The sequence below is a fragment of the Eubalaena glacialis genome, chromosome 6 (assembly GCF_028564815.1).
Source record: "Eubalaena glacialis isolate mEubGla1 chromosome 6, mEubGla1.1.hap2.+ XY, whole genome shotgun sequence".
NCBI lineage: Eukaryota > Metazoa > Chordata > Mammalia > Artiodactyla > Balaenidae > Eubalaena > Eubalaena glacialis.
The window spans coordinates 57969104-57990408 of NC_083721.1; positions in this window are offsets into that span (position 1 = coordinate 57969104).

The following is a 21305-nucleotide window of genomic DNA, read 5'->3' on the forward strand; positions in this document are numbered from 1 at the left end:
ATATATGTGTTAGCATACGATATTTGTTTTTCTCTTTCTGACTTACTTCACTCTGAGTGACAGACTCTAGGTCCGTCCACCTCACTACAAATAGCTCAATTTCGTTTCCTTTTATGGCTGAGTACTATTCCATTGTATATATGTGCCACATCTTCTTTATCCATTCATCTGTTGATGGACACTTAGGTTGCTTCCATGTCCTGGCTATTGTGAATAGAGCTGCAATGAACATTGTGGTACATGACTCTTTTTGAATTATGGTTTTCTCAGGGTATATGCCCAGTAGTGGAATTGCTGGGTCATACGGTAGTTCTATTTGTAGTTTTTTAAGGAACCTCCATACTGTTCTCCATAGTGGCTGTATCAATTTACATTCCCACCAACAGTGAAAGAAGGTTCTCTTTTATCCACACCCACTCCAGGATTTACTGTTTGTAGATTTTTTGATGATGGCCATTCTGACTGGTGCGAGGTGATACCTCATTGTAGTTTTGATTTGCATTTCTGTAATGATTAGTGATGTTGAGCATCCTTTCATGTGTTTGTTGGCAATTTGTATATCTTCTTTGGAGAAATGTCTATTTAGATCTTCTGCCCATTTTTGGATTGGGTTGTTTGCTTTTGTGATATTGAGATGCATGAGCTGCTTGTAAATTTTGGAGATTAATCCTTTGTCAGTTGCTCCATTTGCAAATATTTTCTCCCATTCTGAGGGTTGTCTTCTGGTCTTGTTTATGGTTTCCTTTGCTGTGCAAAAGCTTTTAAGTTTCATTAGGTCCCATTTGTTTATTTTTGTTTTTATTTCCATTTCTCTAGGAGGTGGGTCAGAAAGGATCTTGCTGTGATTTATGTCATAGAGTGTTCTGCCTATGTTTTCCTCTAAGAGTTTGATAGTGTCTGGCCTTACATAATCAAGACAGTATGGTACTGGCACAAAAACAGAAATATAGATCAATGGAACAGGATAGAAAGCCCAGAGATAAACCCACGCACATATGGTCACCTTATCTTTGATAAAGGAGGCAAGCATATACAGTGGAGAAAAGACAGCCTCTTCAATAAGTGGTGCTGGGAAAACTGGACAGGTACATGTAAAAGTATGAAATTAGAACACTCCCTTACACCATACACAAAAATAAACTCCCTTTTTTTCTTGATGTGTCTGACTAATGGTTTATCAATTTTGTTTATCTGCTCAAATAACCAGCTTTTAGTTTTATTGATGTTTGCTATTGTTTCTTTCTTTTCTTTTTCATTTATTTCTCATCTGATCTTTATGATTTCTTTCCTTCTGCTAACTTTGGGGTTTTTTAATTCTTGTTTCTCTAATTGCTTTAGGTGTAAGATTAGGTTGTTTATTTGAGATTTTTCTTGTTTCTTAAGGTAGGATTATATTGCTATAAACTTCCCTCTTAGAACTGCTTTTGCTGCATCCCATAGGTTTTGGTTCATCGTGTTTTCATTGTCATTTGTTTCTAGGTATTTTTTCATTTCCTCAGTGATCTGTTAGTTATTAAGTAGTGTAATTCTTAGCCTCCATGTGTTTGTATTTTTTACAGATTTTTTCCTGTAATTGATATCTAGTCTCATAGTGTTGTGGTCAGAAAAGATACTTGATACAATTTCAATTTTCTTAAATTTACCAAGGCTTGATTTGTGACCCAAGATATGATCTATCCTGGAGAATGTTCCATGAGCAGTTGAGAAGAAAGTATATTCTGTTGTTTTTGGATGGAATGTCCTATAAATATGAATTAAATCCATGTTGTTTAATGTATCATTTAAAGCTTGTGTTTCCTTATTTATTTTCATTTTGGATGATCTGTCCATTGGTGAAAGTGAGGTGTTAAAGTCCCCTACTATGACTGTGTTACTGTCAATTTCCCCTTTTATGGCTGTTAGTATTTACCTTATGTATTGAGGTCCTCCTATGTTGGGTTCATAAATATTTACAAGTGTTATATCTTCTTCTTGGATTGATCCCTTGATCATTATGTAGTGTCCTTCTTTGTCTCTTGTAATAGTCTTTGTTTTAAAGTCTATTTTGTCTGATATGAGAATTGCTACTCCAGCTTTCTTTTGATTTCCATTTGCATGGAATATCTTTTTCCATCCCCTCACTTTCAGTCTGTATGTGTCCCTCGGTCTGAAGTGAGTCTTTTGTAGACAGCATATATATGGGTCTTGTTTTTGTATCCATTCATCCAGTCTATGTCTTTTGATTGGAACATTTAGTCCATTTACATTTTTTTTTTTAAACATCTTTATTGAAGTATAATTGCTTTACAATGGTGTGCTAGCTTCTGCTTTACAACAAAGTGAATCAGTTACACATATACATATGTTGCCATATCTCTTCCCTCTTGCATCTCCCTCCCTCCCACCCTCCCTATCCCACCCCTCTAGGTGGTCACAAAGCACCGAGCTGATCTCCCTGTGCTATGTGGCTGCTTCCCACTAGTTATCTATTTTACATTTGGTAGTGTATATATGTCCATGACACTCTCTCACCCTGTCACATCTCACCCCTCCCCCTCCCCATATCCTCAAGTCCATTCTCTAGTAGGTCTGTGTCTTTATTCCCATCTTGCCACTAGGTTCTTCATGACCTCTTTTTTTTTTTTTCCCTTAGATTCCATATATATGTGTTAGCATACTGTATTTGTTTTTCTCTTTCTGACTTACTTCACTCTGTATGACAGACTCTAACTCCATCCACCTCATTACAAACACCTCCATTTCATTTCTTTTTATGGCTGAGTAATATTCCATTGTATATATGTGCCACATCTTCTTTATCCATTCATCCGATGATGGACACCTAGGTTGCTTCCATGCCCTGGCTATTGTAAACAGAGCTGCAATGAATATTTTGGTACATGACTCTTTCTGAATTATGGTTTTCTCAGGGTATATGCCCAGTAGTGGGATTGCTGGGTCATATGGTAGTTCTATTTTTAGTTTTTTAAGGAACCTCCATACTGTTCTCCATAGTGGCTGTATCAATTTACATTCCCACCAACAGTGCAAGAGTGTTCCCTTTTCTCCACACCCTCTCCAGCATTTATTGTTTCTAGATTTTTTGATGATGGCCATTCTGACCGGTGTGAGATGATACCTCATTGTAGTTTTGATTTGCATTTCTCTAATGATTAAAGATGTTAAGCATTCTTTCATGTGTCTGTTGGCAATCTGTATCTCTTCTTTGGAGAAATGTCTATTTAGGTCTTCTGCCCATTTTTGGATTGGGTTGTTTGTTTTTTTGTTATTGAGCTGCATGAGCTGCTTGTAAATCTTGGAGATTAATCCTTTGTCCGTTGCTTCATTTGCAAATATTTTCTCCCATTCTGAGGGTTGTCTTTTGGTCTTGTTTATGGTTTCCTTTGCTGTGCAAAAGCTTTTAAGTTTCATTAGGTCCCATTTGTTTATTTGTGTTTTTATTTCCATTTCTCTAGGACCTGGGTCAAAAAGGATCTTGCTGTGACTTATGTCATACAGTGTTCTGCCTATGTTTTCCTCTAAGAGTTTGATAGTGTCTGGCCTTACACTTAGGTCTTTAATCCATTTTGAGTTTATTTTTGTGTATGGTGTTAGGGAGTGTTCTAATTTCATACTTTTACATGTACCTGTCCAATTTTCCCAGCACCACTTATTGAAGAGGCTGTCTTTTCTCCACTGTATATGCTTGCCTCCTTTATCAAAGATAAGGTGACCATATGTGCGTGGGCTTATCTCTGGGCTTTCTATCCTGTTCCATTGATCTATATTTCTGTTTTTGTGCCAGTACCAAACTGTCTTGATTACTGTAGCTTTGTAATATAGTCTGAAGTCAGGGAGCCTGATTCCTCCAGCTCCATTTTTCGTTCTCAAGATTGCTTTAGCTATTCGGGGTCTTTTGTGTTTCCATACAAATTGTGAAATTTTTTGTTCTAGTTCTGTGAAAAATGCCAGTGGTAGTTTGATAGGGATTGCATTGAATCTGTAGATTGCTTTGGGTAGCAGAGTCATTTTCACAATGTTTATTCTTCCAATCCAAGAACATGGTATATCTCTCCATCTATTTGTATCATCTTTAATTTCTTTCATCAGTGTCCTATAATTTTCTGCATACAGGTCTTTTGTCTCCTTAGGTAGGTTTATTCCTAGGTATTTTATTCTTTTTGTTGCAATGGTAAACGGGAGTGTTTTCTTAATTTCACTTTCAGATTTTTCATCCTTAGTATACAGGAATGCAAGAGATTTCTGTGCATTAATTTTGTATCCTGCTACTTTACCAAATTCATTGATTAGCTCTAGTAGTTTTCTGGTAGCATCTTTTGGATTCTCTATGTATAGTATCATGTCATCTGCAAACAGTGACAGCTTTACTTCTTCTTTTCCGATTTGGATTCCTTTTATTTCTTTTTCGTCTCTGATTGCTGTGGCTAACACTTCCAAAACTATGTTGAATAATAGTGGTGAGAGTGGGCAACCTTGTCTTGTTCCTGATCTTAGTGGAAATGGTTTCAGTTTTTCACCATTGAGGACAATGTTGGCTGTGGGTTTGTCATATACGGCCTTTATTATGTTGAGGAAAGTTCCCTCTATGCCTACTTTCTGCAGGACTTTTATCATAAATGGGTGTTGAATTTTGTCGAAGGCTTTCTCTGCATCTATTGAGATGATCATATGGTTTTTCTCCTTCAATTTGTTAATATGATGTATCACGTTGATTGATTTGCGTATATTGAAGAATCCTTGCATTCCTGGAATAAACCCCACTTGATCATGGTGTATGATCCTTTTAATGTGCTGTTGGATTCTGTTTGCTAGTATTTTGTTGAGGATTTTTGCATCTATGTTCATCAGTGATATTGGCCTGTAGTTTTCTTTCTTTGTGACATCTTTGCCTGGTTTTGGTATCAGGGTGATGGTGGCCTCGTAGAATGAGTTGGGGAGTGTTCCTCCCTCTGCAATATTTTGGAAGAGTTTGAGAAGGATAGGTGTTAGCTCTTCTCTAAATGTTTGATAGAATTCGCCTGTGAAGCCATCTGGTCCTGGGCTTTTGTGTGTTGGAAGATTTTTAATCACAGTTTCAATTTCAGTGCTTGTGATTGGTCTGTTCATATTTTCTATTTCTTCCTGGTTCAGTCTTGGCAGGTTGTGCATTTCTAAGAATCTGTCCATTTCTTCCAGGTTGTCCATTTTATTAGCATAGAGTTGCTTGTAGTAATCTCTTATGATCGTTTGTATTTCTGCAGTGTCAGTGGTTACTTCTCCTTTTTCATTTCTAATTCTATTAATTTGAGTCTTCTCCTTTTTTCTCTTGATGAGTCTGGCTAATGGTTTATCAATTTTGTTTATCTTCTCAAAGAACCAGCTTTTAGTTTCATTGATTTTTGCTATTGTTTCCTTCATTTCTTTTTCATTTATTTCTGATCTGATCTTTATGATTTCTTTCCTTCTGCTAGCTTTGGGGTTTTTTTGTTCTTCTTTCTCTAATTGCTTTAGGTGCAAGGTTAGGTTGTTTATTCGAGATGTTTCCTGTTTCTTGATGTAGGCTTGTATTGCTATAAACTTCCCTCTTAGAACTGCTTTTGCTGCATCCCATAGGTTTTGGATCGTCGTGTCTCCATTGTCATTTGTTTCTAGGTATTTTTTGATTTCCCCTTTGATTTCTTCAGTGATCACTTCGTTATTAAGTAGTGTATTGTGTAGCCTCCATGTGTTTGTATTTTTTACAGATCTTTTCCTGTAATTGATATCTAGTCTCATAGCGTTGTGGTCGGAAAAGATACTTGATACGATTTCAATTTTTTTAAATTTACCAAGGCTTGATTTGTGACCCAAGATATGATCTATCCTGGAGAATGTTCCATGAGCACTTGAGAAAAATGTGTATTCTGTTGTTTTTGGGTGGAATGTCCTATAAATATCAGTTAAGTCCATCTTGTTTAATGTATCATTTAAAGCTTGTGTTTCCTTATTTATTTTCATTTTGGATGATCTGTCCATTGGTGAAAGTGGGGTGTTAAAGTCCCCTACTATGATTGTGTTACTGTCGATTTCCCCTTTTATGGCTGTTAGTATTTGCCTTATGTATTGAGGTGCTCCTATGTTGGGTGCATAAATATTTACAATTGTTATACCTTCCTCTTGGATCGATCCCTTGATCATTATATAGTGTCCGTCTTTGTCTCTTGTAATTGTCTTTATTTTAAAGTCTATTTTGTCTGATATGAGAATTGCTACTCCAGCTTTCTTTTGATTTCCATTTGCATGGAATATCTTTTTCCATCCCCTCACTTTCAGTTTGTATGTGTCTCTAGGTCTGAAGTGGGTCTCTTGTAGACAGCATATATATGGGTCTTGTTTTTGTATCCATTCAGCCAGTCTGTGTCTTTTGGTGGGAGCATTTAATCCATTTACATTTAAGGTAATTATCGATATGTATGTTCCTATTCCCATTTTCTTAAATGTTTTGGGTTTGTTATTGTAGGTGTTTTCCTTCTCTTGTGTTTCTTGCCTAGAGAAGTTCCTTTAGCATTTGTTGTAAAGCTGGTTTGGTGGTGCTGAACTCTCTCAGCTTTTGCTTGTCTGTAAAGGTTTTAATTTCTCCATCAAATCTGAATGAGATCCTTGCTGGGTAGAGTAATCTTGGTTGTAGGTTTTTCTCCTTCATCACTTTAAGTATATCCTGCCACTCCCTTCTGGCTTGCAGCGTTTCTGCTGAAAGATCAGCTGTTAACCTTATGGGGATGCCCTTGTGTGTTATCTGTTGTTTTTCCCTTGCTGCTTTTAATATGTTTTCTTTATATTTAATTTTTGATAGTTTGATTAATATGTGTCTTGGTGTGTTTCTCCTTGGATTTATCCTGTATGGGACTCTCTGTGCTTCCAGGATTTGATTAACTATTTCCTTTCCCATATTAGGGAAGTTTTCAACTATAATCTCTTCAAATATTTTCTCAGTCCCTTTCTTTTTCTCTTCTTCTTCTGGGACCCCTATAATTCGAATGTTGGTGCGTTTAATGTTGTCCCAGAGGTCTCTGAGACTGTCCTCAGTTCTTTTCATTCTTTTTTCTTTATTCTGCTCTGCAGTAGTTATTTCCACCATTTTATCTTCCAGGTCACTTATCCGTTCTTCTGCCTCAGTTATTCTGCTATTGATCCCATCTAGAGTATTTTTAATTTCATTTATTGTGCTTGTCATCGTTTCTTGGTTCCTCTTTAGTTCTTCTACGTCCTTGTTAAATGTTTCTTGCATTTTGTCTATTCTATTTCCAAGACTTTGGATCATCCTTACTATCATTATTCTGAATTGTTTTTCAGGTAGACTACCTATTTCCTCTTCATTTGTTAGGTCTGGTGTGTTTTGACCCTGCTCCTTCATCTGCTGTGTGTTTTTCTGTCTTCTCATTTTGCTTATCTTACTGTGTTTGGGGTCTCCTTTTCACAGGCTGCAGGTTCGTAGTTCCCGTTGTTTTTGGTATCTGTCCCCAGTGGCTAAGGTTGGTTCAGTGGGTTGTGTAGGTTTCCTGGTGGAGGGAACTAGTGCCTGTGTTCTGGTGGATGAGGCTGGATGTTGTCTTTCTGGTGGGTTCGTCCACGTCTGGTGGTGTGTTTTGGGGTGTCTGTGGCCTTATTATGATTTTAGGCAGCCTCTCTGTTAATGGATGGGGCTGTGTTCCTCTCTTGCTAGTTGTTTGGCATAGGGTGTCCAGCACTGTAGCTTGCTGGTCGTTGAGTGAAGCTGGGTCTTGATGTTGAGATGGAGATCTGTGAGAGATTTTCGCCGTTTAGTATTACGTGGAGCTGGGAGGTCTCTTGTGGACCAGTGTCCTGAAGTTGGCTCTCCCACCTCAGAGGCACAGCCCTGATGCCTGGCTGGAGCACCAAGAGCCTTTCATCCACACGGCTCAGAATAAAAGGGAGAAAAAATGGAAAGAAAGAAAAAAAGAGGATAAAATAAAATAAAATAAAGCAATTATAATAAAAAATAAGAAAAAAAATTATTAAGAGTAAATTTATTAAGAAAAAAAATTTTTTTTAATTTTTAAAAATAAATTTATTAATTTTTTATACTAAAAATAAGAAAAAAATTATTTAGAAAAAATTTATTAAGAAAAAAATTTTTTAATTTTTCAAAATAAAAAATGTGAAAAAACTTATTAAAAATTTTTTTAAAAATAGAAAATAAGGAAAAAATTATTAAGAAAACATTTATTAGGGAAAAAAAATTTTTTTTAAGCCAAAAAAAAAAAAAACAAAAACAAAAAAAAAAAAACGGACGGACCTAACCCTAGGACTAACGGTGAGAGCAAAGCTATACAGACAAAATCTCACCCAGAAGCATACACATCTACACTCACAAAAAAAAGGAAAAGGGGAAAAGTTAATATATCCTGCTCCCAAAGTCCATCTCCTAAATTTGGGATGATTCGTTGTCTATTCAGGTATTCAACAGATGCAGGCACATCAAGTTGTTTGTGGAGCTTTAATCCGCTGCTTCTGAGGCTGCTGGGAGAGATTTCCCTTTCTCTTCTTTGTTCGTACAGCTCCCGGGGTTCAGCTTTGGATTTGGACCCGCCTCTGCATGTAGGTCCCCTGAGGGCGTCTGTTCCCCGCCCAGACAGAACGGGGTTAAAGGAGCAGCTGATTCGGGGGCTCTGGCTCAGTCAGGCCGGGGGGAGGGAGCGGTACGGAGGAGGCGGGGCGAGCCTGCGGCGGCAGAAGCCGGCGTGACGTTGCAGCAGCCTGAGGCGCGCCGTGCGCTCTCCCGGGGAAGTTGTCCCCGGATTACGGGAGCCTGGCCGTGGCGGGCTGCACAGGCTCCCGGGAGGGGCGGTGTGGAGAATGACCTGCGCTCGCCCACAGGCTGTTTGGTGGCGGCAGCAGCAGCCTTAGCGTCTCATGCCCGTCTCTGGGGTCCGCGCTGATAGCCGCGGCTCGCGCCCGTCTCTGGAGTTCGTTTAAGTGGCGCTCTGAATCCCCTCTCCTTGCACGCCGCGAAACAAAGAGGCAAGAAAAAGTCTCCTGCCTCTTCGGCAGCTGCAGACTTTTTCTCGTGCACCCTCCCGGCTAGTTGTGGTGCGCTAGACCCTTCAGGCTGTGTTCACGCAGCCAACCCCAGTCCTCTCCCTGGGATCCGACCGAAGCCCGCGCCTCAGCTCCCAGCCCCCGCCCGCCCCGGCGGGTGAGCAGACAAGCCTCTCGGGCTGGTGAGTGCTGCTCGGCGCCGAGCCTCTGTGCGGGAATCTCTCCGTTTTTCCCTCTGCGTCCCTGTTGCTGTGGGATCCGCGCTGATAGCCACGGCTCGCGCCCGTCTCTGGAGCTCGTTTAGGCGGCGCTCTGAATCCCCTCTCCTTGCGCGCCGCGAAACAAAGAGGCAAGAAAAATTCTCTTGCCTCTTTGGCAGCCGCAGTCTTTTTCCCCGACTCCCTCCCGGCCAGCACCGAAGCCCGAGCCCCAGCTCCCAGGCCCCGCCCGCCCCGGCGGCTGAGCAGACAAGCCTCTCGGGCTGGTGAGTGCTGGTCGGCACCGCTCCTCTGTGCGGGAATCTCCGCTTTGCCCTCCGCACCAATGTGGCTGCGCTCTCCTCCGTGGCTCCGAAGCTTCCCCCCTCTGCTACCCGCAGTCTCTGCCCACGAAGGGGCTTCCTAGTGTGTGGAAACCTTTCCTCCTTCACCGCTCCCTCCCACTGGTGCAGGTCCCGTCCCTATTCTTTTGTCTCTGTTATTTCTTTTTTCTTTTGCCCTACCCAAGTACGTGGGGATTTTCTTGCCTTTTGGGAGGTCTGACGTCTTCTGCCAGCGTTCAGTGGGTGTTCTGTAGGAGCAGTTCCACGTGTAGATGTATTTCTCATGTATCTGTGGGGAGGAAGGTGATCTCCGCGTCTTACTCTTCCGCCATCTTGCCCCTCCCCTAGTCCATTTACATTTAAGGTAATTATCGATATGTATGTTCCTATTACCATTTTCTAAATCGTTTTGAGTTTGTTATTGTAGGCCTTTTCCTTCTCCTGTGTTTCCTGCCTAGAGAAGTTCCTTTAACATTTCTTGTAAAGCTGGTTTGGTGGTGCTGAACTCTCTTAGCTTTTGCTTCTCTGTGAAGGTTGTAATCTTCCGTTGAATCTGAATGAGATCCTTGCTGGGTAGAGTAATCTTGGTTATATGTTTTTCCCTTTCATCACTTTAAATATGTCCTGCCACTCCCTTCTGGCTTGCAGAGTTTCTTCTGAAATATCAGCTATTAACTTTATGGGGATTCCCTTGTATGTTATTTGTTGTTTTCCCCTTGCTGCTTTTAATATTTTTCTTTGTATTTAATTTTTGATAATTTGATTAATATGTGTCTTGGCGTGTTTCTCCTTGGATTTATCCTGTATGGGACTCTCTGTGCTTCCTGTACTTGATTAAGTATTTCCTTTCCCATGTTAGGAAAGTTTTCAACTATAATCTCTTCAAATATTTTCTCAGTCCCTTTCTTTTTCTCTTCTTCTCTGGGACCATGATAATTCGAATGTTGGTGTATTTAATGTTGTCCCAGAGGTCTCTGAGACTGTCCTCATTTCTCTTCATTCTTTTTTCTTTATTCTGCTCTGCAGTAGTAATTTCTACTATTTTTTCTTCCAGGTCACTTATCCATTCTTCTGCCTCAGTTATTCTGCTATTGATTCCTTCTAGAGAATTTTTAATTTCATTTACTGTGTTGTTCATCATTGTTTGTTTGCGCTTTAGTTTTTCTAGGTCCTTGTTAATTGTTTCTTGCATTTTCTCCATTCTATTTCCAAGATTTTGGATCATCTTTACTATCATTACTCTGAATTCTTTTTCAGGTAGACTGCCTATTTTCTCTTCATTTGTTTGGTCTGGTGGGTCTTTACCTTGCTCCTTCATCTGCTGTGTGTTTCTCTGTCTTCTCATTTTCCTTAACTTACTGTGTTTGGGGTCTCCTTTTTGCAGGCTGCAGGTTCATAGTTCCCATTGTTTTTGGTGTCTGTCCCCAGTTGCTCTGGTTGGTTCAGTGAGTTGTTTAGGCTTTCTGGTGGAGGGGACTAGTGCCTGTGTTCTGGTGGGTGAGGCTGGACCTTGTTTTTCTGGTGTGCAGGTCTGCGTCTGGTGGTGTGTTTGGGGGTGTCTGTGACTTTATTATGATTTTAGGCAGCCTCTCTGCTAATGGGTGGGGTTGTGTTCCTTTATTGCTTGTTGTTTGGCATAGGGTGTCCAGCACTGTAGCTTGCTGGTCATTGAGTGGAGCTAGGTCTTGGCGTTGAGATGGAAATCTCTGGGAGATTTTTTCCATTTGATATTACATGCAGCTCGGAGGTCTCAGGTGGACCAGTGTCCTGAACTCAGCTCTGCCACCTCAGAGGCACAGCCCTGATGCCCAGCTGGAGCATCAAGACCCTGTCATCCACACGGCTCAGAATAAAAGGGAGAAAAAAAGAAAGAAAGAAAGAAAGAAAAAAATAAAATAAAGTTATTAAAATAAAAAATAATTATTAAAAAAATTTTTTTAAAGTAATTTAAAAAAAAGAAGGAAAGAAAGAAAGAAGAGAGCAACCAAACCACAAAACAAATCCACTAATGATAACAAGCGCTAAAAACTATTCTTAAAAAAAAAACAAACGGACAGTCAGAACCCTAAGACAAATGTTAAAGCAAAGCTATACAGACAAAATCTCACACAGACATACACATACACACTCACAAAAAGAGATAAAGGGAAAAATATATATATTGTTGTTCCCAAAGTCCATTGCCTCAATTTGGGATGATTCGTTGTCTGTTCAGGTATTCCACAGATGCAGGGTACATCAAGTTGATTGTGGAGATTTAATCCGCTGCTCCTGAGGCTGCTGGGAGAAATTTCCCTTTCTCTTCTTTGTTCGCATAGCTCCCAGGGTTCAGCTTTGGATCTGGCCCCGCCTCTGCGTGTAGGTTGCCTGAGGGCATCTGTTCTTCGCTCAGACAGGAGGTGGTTAAAGTAGCAGCTGATTCTGGGGTTCTGGCTCACTCAGGCCATGGGGAGGGAGGGGTACGGAGTGCGGGGTGAGTCTGCAGCGGCAGAGGCCGGCGGGACGTTGCGCCAGCCTGAGGCGCGCAGTGCGTTCTCCCGGGGAAGTTGTCCCTGGATCACGGGACCCTGGCAGTGGCGGGCTGCACAGGCTCCCGGGAGGGGAGGTGTGGATAGTGACCTGCGCTTGCACACAGGCTTCTTGGTGGCTCCAGCAGCAGCCTTAGTGTCTCATGCCCATCTCTGGGGTCCATGCTGATGGCCGCGGCTCACGCCCGTCTCTCGAGCTGGTTTAGGCGGCGATCTTAATCCCCTCTCCTTACACACCAGGAAACAAAGAGGCAAGAAAAAGTCTCTTGTCTCTTAGGCAGCTCCAGACTTTCCCGGACTCCCTCCCGGCTAGCTGTGGCGCACTAGCCCCCTTCAGGCTGTGTTCACGCAGCCAATCCCAGTCCTCGCCCTGGGGTCTGACCTCGGAAGCCCGAGCCTCAGCTCCCAGCCCCCGCCCGCCCCGGCGGCTGAGCAGACAAGCCTCTCGGGCTGGCGAGTGCTGGTCGGCTCCGATCCTCTGTGCGGGAATCTCTCCGCTTTGCCCTCTGCACCCCTGTGGCTGCGCTCTCCTCCGCGGCTCCGAAGCTTCCCCCATCCGCCACCCCCCCCCCTGTCTCCGCCCGCGAAGGGGCTTCCTAGTGTGTGGAAACCTTTCCTTCTTCACAGCTCCCTCCCACTGGTGTGGTCCCGTCCCTATTCTTTTGTCTCTGTTTTTTCTTTTTCCCTTTGCCCTACCCAGGTACGTGGGGAGTTTCTTGCCTTTTGGGAGGTCTGAGGTCTTCTGCCAGTGTTCAGTAGGTGTTCTGTAGGGGTTGTTCCACATGTAGATGTATTTCTGATGTATTTGTGGGGAAGAAGGTGATCTCCGCGTCTTACTCTTCCGCCATCTTGAAGTTCCTCTTCTAAGTTACTTCTTATTATCATTCTCTTATTCCTAAATGTAAGTAGAATATTACTTACTCCATCATAAGTAGAATATTCTTACTCCAGTTGCTAACTATGATACTGGATTCTTTCCACATTTTCTGCGTTGAACTGTAGGTACCATTTATAAGGACGTGTAACAAGAAAGCATGTAATGTATATAATATATGTAAAGAGTAAACTTGGGATACTATTCATAAATAGGAAGTAATTCTCAGCAAATTCATCAAGTAGGGTCATTCTAGTGTTTCTATTGTGATGGATAATGAAGGATGGCAGTTTACCTTCTGTTTTTACCCTGTATCTTAAGACCCTCATTAATGGAGTGATTGATACATGGAAATCAATCCATGATACAGTGGAAGTTTGCAATTGATTTTTCCATGATACCAGGAAATTTGCAATTGAATTATATTTGTGTGGGTTTTTTTTTTTTTCAAAAATATTGTCTCAGATAAGTAGTAATTCCTGGAATAAAGGAACACTTTATCACAAGAAACTAAATAAATATGGGAGAATGATCCCAATTAATGAATGCATTAAATACTGTATCTTTTCCAAATCTAAAACTCAGCTCCTTTCTAGTTTTCTAACGTTGCCATGCTAAAAATAATAGTAATTCTACTGTTTAAGAATAAATGTGTACATTATAAAACTTGTAAATACAAAGATATGCCTCCTATGGAATGAGTCTGAATTCTGTTGAGAATATTCTGCAACATGCTGAAGCAGGGAAGGAGAAGGAGAAGGAGGCAGTGGTAAGGAAGCCATAGAACACAGGTTTTAACATCCACATATTAGCACATATTTTTGGATGAATAAACATGAATTTATAGGGGACAAAATATTTCAAATTATGACTGTCATTGAAACTGTGAAACATAAGTATATAATTTTTCTTTTTTGCCTTTATAATTTTCTGTAACAAATCTGAAACCATTAAATGTAAAAAATGCCACAGAAGTCTCTTTTTGCTTGAATAATTATTTTAATAATAAACAAGTCTGTTTAATGAGCATCACTTTACTAATCAAAATGTTACATATGCTCAAGAAAAGGTATTTGTATGCCAGCTGGCAAAGAGGAATGTTACTCAATTTTACGTCTTGTTGTTTATTCAATAATTATTAAATTTCAACTGCATTTTGGAATGAGGTGGGGCATCCAAGTAATGTATAGCTCAGGCCATGTAACAGGCTGCTGGTGGCAATAAGACAGATTAATAGAAAGGGTCTTGGTCACAAGGAGTAGCAGTTTCCTCAATGACTTACAGTGAATTTTATAGGTTACCTATCAGTTTGTGTTATTAGAGGTAAAATGTAGAAGATCCTGACACCAAGTAGTCCTAAGGGACAGTATGAAAAAGGCCTTTGTGTTTCAGACAAATTCCTTGGTGTTGAATAACGATGAAGAATGTTTCTTTTAACACTTAGTCTGGTGTCCAGCATATAGTGGTCAGTCAGTTAATGTCAAATAAAAGAGTGGATGTGTGAACAGCTGGCAGAGTGAGGGAACATGGGGAGTGAGTCATGGGGAACAGTGCTTGACATTAGAGAGAAATGTTATAGTTCTTCCTTGATGGTTGTAAACCTACTTTGTCTCTCAATTTCTGAATAGTTGGAAACAATTGTAAGGAACCTCAACCATGTTAATTTCTGCCTTTATTCATGTTTTATGTAATAGCTGATATATTTAGAAAATGGGGCATGAAAATAAAATAAACACCCATGAATCCACCGTTGGACCTAAAGAACCTAAGGGCCAGAACTTGATTTCTAATGTTGAAGCTATTTTTGTTTGTTGTTAATTAATCCATCCTTGTGCCACTCCTGTATGGGTAGCCATTATGTCTTTTCACCACATATTTTAAACCACATATTGATAGTTTTACCACATATTTATGTTTTTAAATGTTTGTCTTACCTTGATTTTTTTTTGAACTTTATAAATATTCTATCATACTACAAATGATAATTTTGGCCTAAATTGTTGCCTATAGCTGAGTATATTTACTTTTACCGCTATATAATATTCATAAAGTGATTATCCTTTCTCCTTTGTGTGGATATTTGATTTGCCTATGGCTGCTTTCTTTTCTTTATTTAATTTATTTTTTTCTATTAACATGCTGCTATCAATATGCTCCTAAAGTATAAACTCCACCTGGACAGGGATGTTTGTCTATTAATTTTTTTTTTTTTAACCTAGAAAGGTGCCTGATGTAATGAGCACTCAATAAATGCTTGTCACTGTTGAGAGGAAAAAAGAACAAAAAATATTGTATGTGATTCCTAAATGTACCTGTGCAAGAGGTTTCCTCATATATATATTTATGTATGTATCGTGTTCAAAATTTTGCTCACATATCCTCCAACAGAATTTTGAAAACTTGTGTGATTCTTCACACATTTTTAAGTTGGTACCTAATGTTTTAAAATCAACTGTTTAAGTGATTGCAAATGATGTAATTTCTGGTATATTTGTATATTGACATTTTAAACTGACACTGTAATATCCTTTTTAAAAATAGATCGAATGGAATACAAATATCATTGTACTTTTTAACCCATTACCATTTACTTATAAAATGCAGATGAAAAGGTCTTTTTTAAAAGCCAGAAATTTTATATTTTTTTCTCCTGGAGTCATATTTTCATTTCACTACCCCCACAGAATTTTATCCGAATGCAGTATATATTTTCACTTACATTTTCATTAGTCACCCTATTATACTTTACAATAAAAATTATATATATAAACTTGATTTTTAAAAAAATTTTTGTGCCTTTAAAACTCTTAAATGTTATTTTCTGGATTTAGTTACCATAACAATTGTTATTACTGCACAGTTGGTTAAAGCCATTTTGAAAAATAATTATTGAACATAAAGTAAAACTTTATTTGGAAATGCATCTCCTTAGATGGATCTGACTGTTATTTTTCTATTTGTTCCTAGTTCTAGGATGACTATCATCAACTGCTGGAATGAGACAGATTCAGTGGAAATTCACGGTAAGAGAAAGTATTAGGACACCAGTAAGTGTAGGGCTTACCCAAAGTATTGGAGTAATCATTGCTAAGTATGCATTGTGCATAGTAGAATTTTCTATTCCCATAGGAAGGAATCAAAAAGTAGAGAAGTGGTTGACAAGTGCCAGAAAGGATATTTATTACTGAGTCAAAACCAAATACGTTTTTAAAGTGTCTGATGATTTTTTCTTGGTAAAATTCAGGGAAATGTTTCTCTTATGAATAATAAATGTTGAAGAAAATACAAAACACTTTTTACGTCCAATATATGTTCCATTTTCTTGAAGATGTGATGCTGAGATGTCAGAAATAACATAAACATTTTCATTTAAAATTTTTGAAATCATGTAAAATATCCAATTGAGAAACAGTTCCAGAAGAAGTCAGGGCATGAGATTTGAAGCACACTGTTTTAATTCTAGGGTGCATTTTCAAACATTCTGAATATTTTAATTATATGATAGATAGAGTGGTAAGGCAGGTAACCTTATCTCGTGTTTGTGCTGTCTTTGATATTTCTTACCCTCACCCTTTTTTGCTCTCCTCTCATGAACAAGGGTCTTTCCCTCAGATACAATGCCTTTTCCCACAGTTATAGGGCAAGAGAATGTGAGGCTATTAAATGGAAGTAGTCATTAGTCCCAAACTCCCACTCTACAATATATATGTATTCACTGCAGCCTAATATAGTATGTGTGTGTATGTGTGTGTGTGGGGGGGTATTTCTAATGTCCATGATAGAAACACATTTATATATAAGACTGGGAAAGACATAAAGCCATATGATCAAAAAAGACATTGTGGATGATACCATCATTAAAAGAGAATTCTCTGTCACCAGTATTTTGAATTGTTACCATTATTTGGCTTCCTCGGAATTTATACTATTTAGGATAATGCATTATTATGAAATTGAAGATGGGTGAGAACTATTTTTTTTAATAAAATAGAAGAAAGGATGATTTTTGTGAAAAGAGAGATGAAAAGTAATTGTCATGAAATGTCTACCCTCTAATGAAGGCACATTCTCAGATCACTTCAGAGTATATACATTTCATATGGATGCTGGAAATCTAACAGTTTATTCCTTTAAATGTATCTGTGTCTGTAAGAGACTCCTCATGTACCCCAGGGTTACACATGCACAATTTGCAGACTTCTGGCATATACCTGCGAGTACATTGCTCAGTCATGGGATATAGCCCTTTTCGTCTTTACAAAATAACTGCTTAATTGTTTACCCAAATAATTGTTCAAATTAATACTCCAACTAGAGAGTATGAGAATTTTCATTTTCTCTGCATATTTGCCAATACTTATTGCCAGATTTACTAATTTTAGGCAATCTAGTAGATATAAAATTATATTACATTTTGGTATTAAATAGCATTTCAGTGATACTAATTTACTAATGAGACTGTACATCCTTCCTTATGTTTACTTGCAATTCGTTATTCCTCTTCTGTGCAATGCTAATGCATACCTTTTTGCCCATTTTCTACTGGATTGTTTGCCTTTATTATTATTTTGTAGAATTTTAAAAATACATTTTGAATTTTAATAATTTATTTGTTAAATATGTTGCAAATATCTTCTAGTTTTTGGCTTGTCTTTTTACGTTCTTTATGGAGTCTTTTGATGAACACAAGTTCTCAATTAAATGCAGTCTAATTGATTTTTTTCCTTTATGATTAGAGCTTTTTGTATTTAGTTGAAAAATTCTTTTTTACCCAAAGTTTATAAAGATATCTTCCTCCTATACTTTTCCTAAAAGTTTTAAAGTTTCTTGTTTCACCTTTAAGTCTTTAATTCATCTGGAATTGATTTTTGCATGTGGTTTGAAGTAGAGATTCAATTTCAGTTTTTCGCACCATTAGCCAGAGCTGTTTATTGTTTGGTGCGTCTCTTGTCTAATGATCTGCAGTGCCATCTCTACTATATATCAAATTTCATGTCTGTGCAAGTCTGTTTCTGGACTTTTTATTTTCCTTTACTCATTTTCTGTCCATGCTAATACCGTATTCTCTTTACTACTGTAGTTCTATAATGTCCGGATGTTTGTGGAAGATTAAAAATGGCAAAAAAATTTTGACACGTTTCCAATCAGACAGTAGAGTCTATTCCCCTCCACTAGAAGTTGTGCTGCCCTGTGATTGCTTTGACCAGTGGAATATGGCTCCAGATCTAGACTTTTAAGATATCTGGCCGTTTCCAGTGAGGTTCAAGGGATTGCTGTGCCAACAAGTAAGAAGTCTACCTGCCCTGCTGGAGATGCCACATGATGAGACCTTTATGACTACAGGGAGAGGGAGAGGGGCCAGCTAAATTCACTCTGTTGGCTGTTCCTGCCAAGATCCCAGCATTTGAGTGAAGTTGTCTGGGGCCCTCCAGACTAGTTAGCATCCAACTGAGTACCATTGAATGAACCCAACAGACACCACACAGGGTCGAGAGAAAAACCCTAGCTGTGGTGCCTTCCTGATATGTCAACTTTCCATTTTTAGGTCAAGTACTAATCTAGGAGTTGCTGTGGAAGGATTTTGCAGATGCAGCTAAAGCCCCTAATCAGTTGACTTTAAGTAAGGACAGTTATTTCAGTGCGCCTAATTAAATTGGTTGGATGGCCTTAAAAGCAGGCTTGAATGTTTTCTGAGGAAGAGAAGAAATTCTGCCTTTGGACAGCAGCTTCTGCCTATGCCCATGGAATTTAAACCTGTATATAATCTTTCCTTCCTGATGCCCTGCCCTACAGACTTACTTAGCCAGCCCCCTCAATTGTGTAGGCCAGTTCCTTGAAATACATAAATCTTTGTAATAAATCCTACTGGTTTTGCTTTTTTGATTGAACTTTTACTGATAGACTAGCTAAACCCTGCCCAAATTCCTGATTCATAGAATCATGAAATTAATAGATAAATGTTGTTTTAAGTCACTGCAATTTGGAATAGTTTTCTACAAAGCAGGTGGTAACCAAAACAATAATTAATAGGTTAAGTTGTCACATCCTTAATTTTTAAAAATAAATTTAGTACCTTAACTATTACTAGTTTTTGCTTTTCCATACAAGTTGTTTTTATTTTATATTTCAGCTTACTTTTTTTTTTTTTTTTAAACTTTGGGTTTATTTTATTTATTTATTTATTTATTTATTTATGGCTGTGTTGGGTCTTCCTTTCTGTGCAAGGGCTTTCTCTAGTTGTGGCAAGTGGGGGCCACTCTTCATCGCGGTGCGCAGGCCTCTAATTATCGCGGCCTCTCTTGTTGCGGAGCACAGGCTCCAGACGCGCGGGCTCAGTAATTGTGGCTCACGGGCCTAGTTGCTCCGCGGCATGTGGGATCTTCCCAGACCAGGGCTTGAACCCGTGTCCCCTGCATTGGCAGGCAGATTCTCAACCACTGCGCCACCAGGGAAGCCCCATACAAGTTTTAAAATCAACTTTTACAGTTTCTTTGCAAACTCTATCGGTATGTTGGTGGGAATTGAATTACATCTGTAGACCAATTTTAGGTGAATGACATGGTTATGATATTGAATCTTCTTATACATCTATTTATTTCTTTGTTTATTTAATTCTTAAAGTTACTCAATAATGTTTTAAAATCTCCTCCAAATGGTCTTATATATTTTTGCCGTATTTTCTAGATACTTTATATCTTTAATGTTATTATATGTAAGTAATTCACTAAAATGAAAATTTCTCGTTGTTGCTGTGGGTGGGGAATGGTTTTATATACTGATCTTAAATTTCTGCTATCATGCTAAGCTCTCTTCCCAGTTTTAATACTTTGCCTGAAGAATCTTTTAGGTTTTCATTTTCTGTCTTGTGTTTATCCCATCCCCTCGCCCCATGACTTTCCTTTAGAAACTCTAAGTGGAAGGTAGATGGAGACAAAAAGCTGAGCTCAGTTTTACCCACGGCCATATTATAGATATTGCGATTTGTAGCATATGTGCTTTTAGGATACTGATGTATGTTCTTCTGTTGGGCCTTTACAATTTAACCGTGTGCTTGAGAAAAATTTGAGTTAAAAAGAAAACATGTGGAAAGTGGAATAGTTACAGTATACTTAGAGGCCAAGATCCCAGCTTTGCCATTAACAAGCTATATGACCTTGGATAAATTACTTAACCTTTTTAGACTAGCTTTTCTCACCTGTAAGATGGGGATTAAAATAATCCTGCATCATAGGGTCTCAAGGACAAAGTGTAATGAGTGTATGCATGCAAAGATCTCATCACTTTGAAAGCTCAATAATCACTCAGTAAGTGGTGGTTAATATGATTGTAAGCAAGTAACTATCTGTATTTAATTAAAAGTGTTTAATAAGTATTTACATATAATTTTTCTGTGATTGAATTTACACTTTATTGTGAGATGTTAACATTTTAATGGTATATTCTCACCTACATGCTTTGGGAGGGCTGGCCAAAAGCAGGTGAAATTGGTCTTTCATTACCTTTCCTTCTTTAGATTCCCTTTACTTCCTTTCAGTCATTTCCCTTTTATGTGTTCCATGTTCTCATGCAGAGACTCCTTCATAAAATTTATACTAAAGAATTTGTGATTTATGTGATGTCCATGGCAGATCATTTCTTCAAAGATTGCTAAATAAGTGTGTGTGTGTGTATCCCATGCAATATGCTTTTCTCAAAATTCGATGTTGACATGCCTTCATCAAGTGGTGGAGGTTATTTATTACCTCCCTTTGAAACTGGCTAGGCTTTTGTAAATGTCTTGATCAGTAGAATATGGTGAAGTGATGCAGATTAACTTCTGCAGCTAGATCATTGAATGCATTATGGCTTCTGCTTGGCTCTTCTCTGGACACTTGCCCTTGGAACCAGCCACCATGTTGTGAGGAAGACCAGGCCACATAGAAAAGGTTTAACAGTTTCTTTGGGTCTTCATTTCGTTATGAAGTTTCCTGTCATATAAAACTTAAATACATTTGCATGCTTTTCTCTTGCTAATCTGTCTTTTGTTACAGGGATCTCAGTTGAGAACTTAAAAGGGTAGAAGAAAAGAGATATCTTTTCTTCCTCTACACCTGTTTATTTCTTGATGGTGTTTTTTGATGAGCAGAATCTTTTAGTTTTGATTAAGACCAATTTTCCATTCAATCTTATACTGACAATAAGCAGTAGAAGGAAGGAAGACTAGGTAAATTTGTCAGCCTAATTTGCAAAAATGTCATTGCATGAAAGACCAAAGACAAGACCTTTGTGTTTGCTTTCTGTTATTTAATGTTTCCAAGAATAGATATATGATGTAACCATTCTTCAAAAATATGTTTGGAATCAC